The sequence below is a fragment of the Schistocerca americana genome, chromosome 5, assembly GCF_021461395.2.
Source record: "Schistocerca americana isolate TAMUIC-IGC-003095 chromosome 5, iqSchAmer2.1, whole genome shotgun sequence".
NCBI lineage: Eukaryota > Metazoa > Arthropoda > Insecta > Orthoptera > Acrididae > Schistocerca > Schistocerca americana.
This window is the reverse complement of record NC_060123.1, coordinates 542,351,668-542,360,497: the sequence shown is the minus strand read 5'-3', so window position 1 is coordinate 542,360,497 and position 8,830 is coordinate 542,351,668. Positions and strand designations below refer to the sequence as shown.

Here is an 8,830-nt window from a genome sequence, read left to right as displayed (position 1 = left end):
AAAGTTACCATTAAAACATGTTTTCCTTTTCAGAAGAATTCAGGAAAACAGATACACTGCAAAAGCATTAATGTAAATTATGTCACACATTAGTAGCGTCGTGATATAATCGTGTAGCTGTCAAATAAACTAACCACTGTGTCATCTGGTATCTCTCAGAATGCACTTTAAATCCATAATGTATTTTCAAGTAAACCAAAATGTTGCAGTAATATCTCATTAGCAGTACTGGTATATGTTGTAAGTGTGTAAGCCTTATAGTCGTTATGTAATCGTGCAACTAACAAGCAAGAATGTATACACACAATAACATGGTGTCCTCTGTTCACTATAACAATGCATTTGTAATTACTTGTCTAAATAAATTCCCTAGGTTCTTGACTGGATAGCTAACTTCAGAACATTGTTGCATGTTAACAGTGTCTCATTGTGACAAATTGTAGTAGTAGCGTGAAGTGAAAAATTTTATGGCAAAGACTACGTTAAAAAGCACATTATCTCTCAATAAACGGTTTTACACGTGAAATGTGGAGAAATCCTTTACCCTTCCTAGTATGCAGAGTTTCATCATCAGAGCAATTATCAAGTTGTATACGTCGGTAAGGAATGCTAAAATTTCTCCCAAGGTTAGCGTCTATGTTATTTTTCTCTGAGCCAGCCAAGGCACGTGGCTGCCTGCGGTGCGAGTCATTGTCTGTTATCTCTTTGTTGGCGTGCGTCGTTATTGGGTTTAGGAGACCTAACTTCTACAAATTCACCTTGTCGAGAGGGCCCTGCCCTGTTCGAATCCCGCCAGTTCTAATGCAATTCAGGTCTATCTTTACGATCATATCGTCTGTCATGTCGGTAGATTCCATAGTTTCTTTCTTGTTGGTCACGTGGTGGAGAATTTGTCCCTGAATCGTAACTGCACGCTGGACCGTTGGGTCTGAATTTATTCTGTCTCCCTTGATAATAATTATTTTTGTTCCCATATTGTCTGTTTCTCTGATTGCCTCTGTGATAGTCATTACCGCAGAGAGGTGATCTTTCCCTGTAATTATTACTTTCCTGCCAACAGGTGTCATACGGGTGGTGTCAGTTTTTGTCAAGATTTACGTTGTAAGAAGAGCCTTGTCGTGTCCATTTACTATTTCTGTCATAGTGGAATTGTGACGAATGTGACCTGTAATTGTTGTGCTACTGTTTTCGAGTTCCGCAATTGTCAGTCTCAATTTCCAATTCTTGTAACAGTCCCTGAAAAGCTTCAATGTCGTCTTTGCAACGTCCTGCCAAAATAATATGTCGTAAATGTTCAGGTAATTTGATCAAGCTATTGCGGATGAGTTCTGAGGGGCTGTATGGGTTTGACAGGTACTGATTCTTGTGCAACATGTCTTCAAAATATTTCACAAGACTTGAAAATTCAGATTGTTCGAAATGTTTCATCATTACGATGCTATGTTTTACTTGGTCTTCTGTAGCTTGAGACCAATATGCTGAGAGGAAGGCATGGTAAAATTCTGCTTCACTGTGGCAATCGTGAATGACCGATCACATTCTTATGGTTGGTTCGTTCTCTATGTATCCACACATAAATTCCAATCTGTGCTCTAATGACCAGTTGGGAGGAAAACAACGAGAGAATTTATAGAGCCACGCTTGTGGATAAATGTCGTTGCCAGAATTCTTAAATGTTTTGAATTTACGTGTAGTAATGAACAGCTTATAGTCAAAATCATCATGTCGGCGAGTAGCATATCGGTCATTGTTACGCCGTGTCGGCGGTTCCATCTCAAAATTCGGTGCACCTTGCCAATTTCTTTCATAATTTCCGAATTCCCCTGTGTTATTGTTTTGTGGCCTTTCCGTATTTCTAATTCCCTCTTCCTGTGTTGGAGCGTGAGTGTCCTCTGAAATATGTAATTCTTGTATTACTTGTGCCAACTGATCTTGTACTTCCCGGATTTCTCTTTTGTGTTGCGTATTGATTTGATTCTGATTTTGTATGAATTTCTTAATTTGTTCATACTGTTCTGTGTCTGTGAAGGCTACAGGTCTTCTGTCACTCAGATCATCATCTACCTTTGTAGATAAGTTGGTGAACAGATCCGAAAGTTCGGCTACTTTCTCCGATAGTGAACTTATTTCCTCAGTGTGCTTTTCGGAACCAAGTTTCAGAGTGTCCATTTGTGTTGAAATCGTATCTACTGTGTCCTTTAAGTTTTCCTTAGTTTTTGCGAGTTGCGTAACCGAATCGGTAGATGCAACTGAGTCAGTTTTAGCTTGCAAGGTGTCATGATTTTCATGAACAATAGTTTGCAGTACTTTTATGGCTGCTTCGTGATTCTGTAATGCATTTTTATGACGCGAAAAAATAGGTTGGAAATACTCACAAATTTGTGTTTTTACGTCATTACAGACTTTTTGACATTTAAATTCGATTTTATGTAACTCAGTAGTTAAATCTTCACGTGTTTGTTCAAGCGTGGTGTCTAACTTTCGAAGATTTTGTTCCATTGTGTCTAACTTTTGAAGATTTTGTTCCATTGTGTCTTACTTTTGTAGCCTTTGTCCCATTTGTTGCATTAATTGTAATAACAATGCACAGGTGTCTGAAACAAGTTCGTCAGTGCTTTTTGGTTGTGAAGTTGCACCAGCAACATTCACATTTTGACAAGCAGAAAATGTGTCTAGACTTATTTGAGAAAACGGTGATGACCCAAAACCTGAATCTGCAGTATTTGCAAGATCGTCTCCTGTCATTTCCGATTCCTGAGGCGGGCTGTTGCCGACCGATCGATCGATAATGCTTCATAAAATTGGTTCAAATGGCTCTGAGCACTATGGGACTTAACATCTTAGGTCATCAGTCCCCTAGAACTTAGAACTAGTTAAACCTAACTAACCTAAGGACATGACACATCCATGCCTGAGGCAGGATTCGAACCTGCGACCGTAGCAGTCGCGCGGTTCCGGACAGCGCGCCTAGAACCGCGAGACCACCGCGGCCGGCGATAATGCTTCCCTGTTCACTAATTGTTTCACTCTCTTCACCATTGTTTGCAGCCCACTCCATTTCCCTATGCACAATTACCAAATTACTATGTTGAACATTAGTTAATTCATTACACGGTGGCACTAACAGACTGCTTTCGCCTTCACTGTCATTTCTGTTTATTTTGGAGCCTAGTATTACGTTTTTCACACGCCATAATTGTCACAATATTTCACACGTTAACACAGAAAAGCACAATTTGAAAAGCAAAAATAAGAAAACGCATTAACGTAGCACAGAAAATAATATCTAGTTAATTGCAAGCGCAGCTGCAAAATACTTGGTGCAAATCTACATGCATGCCACAACTGTTTTACTGTACAACAATGAAAGACTGCAACTACAAAGGAGATTCTCTCTACAATTACACTCTAGCAATAAACAAAAGCTACACTAATTACACAAACTACAAGGAAAAGTCGGAAGATTCCAGTTAGGTACCCTAGCAGGGTCGCCATAAGAAACATCCACTTAGAAAAATTATAAATGACTGTGCTTAAACTGACACACAATATTTTTAGCGCAACGCAATCTGACTTTTAATAATCCGTACAAAAGAATGGCCCTGCCTAACATTAACCTATACCTTTCACAAATCACTTACCTCACAAAAATCTTTGTTACTCAAGCTACTGCAATACAGCGAGCACCACTACTGCCAGCTAAGTAAATGATTCATACTACTGAAGGCACTAACTACTGATAGGCATAGTTAGCAAATGAAAGATTTTCATACAGAACAAACAATGTATTTACCTTAATAGTGTACAAAAGTCATAATATATATATCAGTCCATGAATCCAATATTACAGATTTACTCTTTCTGATGGACACACATCCAGATCCACTTTCAAAATTCTGCCATTTCTCTCCCCACATCCACCACCGCTGGTGGCTCACCTCCAACTGCGCAACGCTACGCGCTGTTAACAGCCAACTGCCCAATGCTACTACAGCCAACAACAATGCAAACCAGCCACACAGCACAGCCAGTGATTTTCATACAGAGCGATACGTGGCGTTACCAGTAAGAAAACCTAAACAGCCTACTTACAACCTTTTAAATTTTTTACTATTAGTTATGTATGTACTTCACTGAATACTAAACTAAAACTAAACTAAACTCCTCTCGAACAGCCCATGAAGGCCCAATGGGACTGACATTCCGCTGTGTCATCCTCAGCCTATTGGCGCCACTGGGCTCGGATATGGAGGGGCATGTGGTCAGCACATTGCTCTCCCGGTCGTATGTCAGTTTCCGAGACGGGAGCCGCTAATTCTCAATCAAAGAGCTGTCAGGTTGCCTCACAAGGGCTGAGTGATCCCCGCTTGCCAACATCGCTCGGTAGACCGGATGGTCACCCATCCAAGTACTGGCCCAGCCCGACAGCGCTTAACTTCGGTGATCTGACGGGAATCGGTGTTACCACTGCGGCAAAGCCATTGGCTACTTCACTGAATAAAAACCAAAACTAGAAGGTCTTACTAAATATAAACTTTTGATGGCCGCATTTTAACGTCATTTACACACTTTCACCAGCTTATCTTCCCAGCAGGAGATATAGCAAGCAGAAAATTGGTGTCCTGCTTTGTCAGAATAGGTGTCACCAGTGGCTCCAAAAAGTCGAAACTGCTTGGCCTCATTCTGTAGAATTTGTGACATTTGTATTCGTGTAGTGAGAGCTGACGAAACACAATAGCCGAACTACATTTAATATTAATAGCATGTAAGAGTACAGTGAGTACCTCCTTCAGTTTAATTTTCACCTGCCTCGAGATGACTGGGTGTTTGTGCTGTCCTCATCATTTCATCATCATTCATGAAAGTGGCGATATCGGACTTGGCAAAGGTTGGGAATTTGTATGGGCGCTGATAACCGCGAAGTAGAGCACCCCACAAACGAAACATCATCATGATCGTTCCTTTTCTGGTTTTTTCCAACTTTAAAAAACGTTATGGTACAACAGCGCCCTCTTCAGAAGAGTTCATGATTACAGCTGAGCCAGAAAGGTCTTTTTGTTTGTCGTAACGAGGTTGCATCACGTGTCATATCGCACATCGTATCATCCCAGTAGGAACACAAGTGTTGCACCGACAAGTGTCCCGTCGCGACACATTTATTCCTACGTATCCTACCGAATATCACATCGTCTCGGTGGATACCGTCTCTTACTGTGACTATGTAAGAGCCAGAAGTTAAAAAACAGTGTGCCATGTGGCAAGTTATTATTGCGAATTGGTAGACTCGGGGTGAAACGAAGCTGACTGGAAAAAAATCGCAACAACAAAGTATAATTAATGTAGAGTAATGATATTGCAGGAATAAATTTGTCTGGGTAACATATTTAAGTGATTAAAATAGCAAGATCCCAGGTTCATGTAAGAGCGAGATAAGCCGTTATAAATACGAAATACGGGTTCATGAACGGCAGGTTAATCACTGGAATGTTGAATGCAAGCACGCAAACGTGCGTGCATCGTGTATGGAGGTGCTGGATGTAAGTTTGTGGGGTGCAATTCAATGCCTCTCGCACTTGGTCGGTCTTTGCAGGAACTCTTAATGCGGGTTGTGGATGACGTTGAAGCTGTCGTCCGATAAAGTCCTAGGAACGCTCGGATTGGGACAGATCTGCAGATCGAGCAGGCCAAGCCAATAAGCCAACAGTCTGTAGAGCATATTAGGCTACAACAGTGGTATGTGGGTGAACTTTGTCCTATTGGAAAACACCCCCTGGAATGCTGCTCTTGAAGGGAAGCACAACAGAATCATCACACTGAGGTACAGTTCTGAAGTAAGGGTGCGTGGGATAACCACGAGAGTATCCCTGCTGTCAAACAAACTCACATCCCAGAGCATAACTCCAGGTTCAGGTCCAGTGTGTGTAGCTCGTAGACGGGTTGGTTGCAGGCCTTCAACTGGTCTCCTTCTAATCAACATTCAGCAACCAGTAGCACAGAGGCAGAACCAGCTTTCAACAGAAAACACATCAGACTTGCACCTTGCCGTCCAATGTACTCTCGCTTGTCACCGCTGAAGTAACAGACTACGGTTGCACGCTACAGGACGTCTGGTACGGAGCTATTGTTGAAGGAAACGATTTGTAACAGTTTGTTGTGTCACTATGGTGGCAACTGCAGCTCAGATTGCTGTAGCAGAATAAGTTTGAAGGACGAGATTCTAAGGTAAATATTAAAATAATCTATCACTTAGAAGATTTTTTGTTACTTGTTCTGTTTCATTAACACTCGTAAGCAATGAAACAACGTTATTTTTGAAAATGGATTGTGCTTATTCGTTGTCATTCATAAAAATTGTTTAAAAAGTAGGTAACATTATACGAGTGTCACTCCAAAAGAAATGCACACTATTTTTGTAAAAATATAGTTTTCATTCTGCATGTGTGAAAGTTCTAGTGTGTAGATACATCCTTCCCGCTTGTTTTCAGACTTAGTTCAAACTGTTCCCGTGAGTGGCGCCGTCACAGCATGTCTTTAAAATGGCTGCTACACTTGACGTTCGTCAGATACAACGTGCTGTCATAGAATTCCTCTGCTGTGAAAACCAAACAGTGGGAAACATCAGCAAGAGGTTGAAAAAGGTGTATGGAGAGGCTGCTGTTGGTCGCAGTAAAGTTAGTCGGTGGGCAAGCAGGTTACGTGATGAAAGCAAGTACAGCAATATTGAGGATTGTCCTCGCCGGGGCAGGCCTCGTACTGCACACGCTCCAGACAATATGCAGAGAGTTAACGAATTGGTGACTGCTGACAGACGCATCACAGTGAACGAATTTTCAAGCTACGTTGGGATAGGGGAAGGAAGTGTTTGTGGAATACTGAAAGTGTTGGCGTTAAAAAAGGTTCGTGCCACGTGGGTTCCCAGGATGTTGACAGTGGCTCACAAAGAAAGGAGAAAAACGGTATGCAGCGAACTTTTGGAACAGTACGAGAATGGTGGAGATGAATTTCTTGGAAGAATTTTGACAGGTGATGAAACACGGCTCCATCAGTTTTCACCAGAGACGAAGAGGCAATCAATAGAGAGGCATCATGCAAATTCGCCCAAGAAAAAAAAATTCAAAACCACACCTTCTGCTGGAATAGTTATGGTTACGGTGTTTTTCTATTCCGAAGGACTCTTGCTTGTGGACATCATGCCAAGTGGAACCACCATAAATTCTGATGCGTATGTGACACGACTGAGTCGTGTTCGACCACATCAGCAAAAGTGGGACGTATTCCTGTTGCACGACAATGCACGGCCACATGTCAGTCAAAAAACCATGGAAGCGAGCACCAAACTCTGATGGACAACACTGAAACACCCACCTTACAGCTCTTACCTGGCTCCTTGTGACTATCGTCTCTTTGGGAAACGGAAAGACTCTCTTCGTGGAGCAAGGTTTGAAGATGATAACTCCCTTGTGCACGCTGCCAAACAGTGGCTCCAACAGGTTGGTGCAGAATTTTACCGTGCGGGTATGCAGGCGCTAGTTCCAAGATGGCGTAAGGCAGTTTAGAGGGATGGAAATTATGTGGAGAAATGAAAATATTTTTCCGAAAGGATGTATCTACACACTGTAAAACTATCAAACATGTAGAATAAAAGATGGATTTTAAAAAAATAGTGTTCATTTTTTTTGGAGTGACCCTCGTACTTACCTTAATTAATCTAGTATTAAAAAAATTAATCCTCAAAAAAAGTAATCAGGTTTTTTTGTTGTGTTGGTGGAGATGAGAAGGGTGACGACAAAAAAGTCCGTGCCGTGGGCCAAAATACGCTGGATTGAAGAGTTTTTAGCAAACAGAACACAGCATGTTGTTATCAATGGAGAGACGTCTACCGACGTTAAAGTAACCTCTGGCGTGCCACAGGGGAGTGTTATGGGACCTTTGCTTTTCACAATATATATAAATGACTTAGTAGATAGTGTCGGAAGTTCCATGCGGCTTTTCGCGGATGATGCTGTAGTATACAGAGAAGTTGCTGCATTAGAAAATTGTAGCGAAATACAGGAAGATCTGCAGCGGATAGGCACTTGGTGCAGGGAGTGGCAACTGACCCTTAACATAGACAAATGTAATGTATTGCGAATACATAGAAAAAAGGATCCTTTATTGTATGATTATATGATAGCGGAACAAACACTGGTAGCAGTTACTTCTGTAAAATATCTGGGAGTATGCGTACTGAACGATTTGAAGTGGAATGATCATATAAAACTAATTGTTGGTAAGGCGGGTACCAGGTTGAGATTCATTGGGAGAGTGCTTAGAAAATGTAGTCCATCAACAAAGGAGGTGGCTTACAAAACACTCGTTCGACCTATACTTGAGTATTGCTCATCAGTGTGGGATCCGTACCAGGTCGGGTTGACGGAGGAGATAGAGAAGATCCAAAGAAGAGCGGCGCGTTTCGTCACTGGGTTATTTGGTAACCGTGATAGCGTTACGGAGATGTTTAATAAACTCAAGTGGCAAACTCTGCAAGAGAGGCGCTCTGCATCGCGGTGTAGCTTGCTCGCCAGGTTTCGAGAGGGTGCGTTTCTGGATGAGGTATCGAATATATTGCTTCCCCCTACTTATACTTCCCGAGGAGATCACGAATGTAAAATTAGAGAGATTAGAGCGCGCACGGAGGCTTTCAGACAGTCGTTCTTCCCGCGAACCATACGCGACTGGAACAGGAAAGGGAGGTAATGACAGTGGCACGTAAAGTGCCCTCCGCCACACACCGTTGGGTGGCTTGCGGAGTAGCAATGCAGATGCAGATGCAGATACATACTAACTGGAA

The 8,830-nt window shown here is 42.0% G+C and overlaps 1 pseudogene; it reads right to left on the bottom strand.

The window, feature by feature from the left end:
• Window positions 1-4,368: 4,368 nt before the first annotated feature.
• On the bottom strand, window positions 4,369-4,486 carry LOC124617428 (annotated as a pseudogene).
• Between the last annotated feature and the right edge of the window lie 4,344 nt (window positions 4,487-8,830).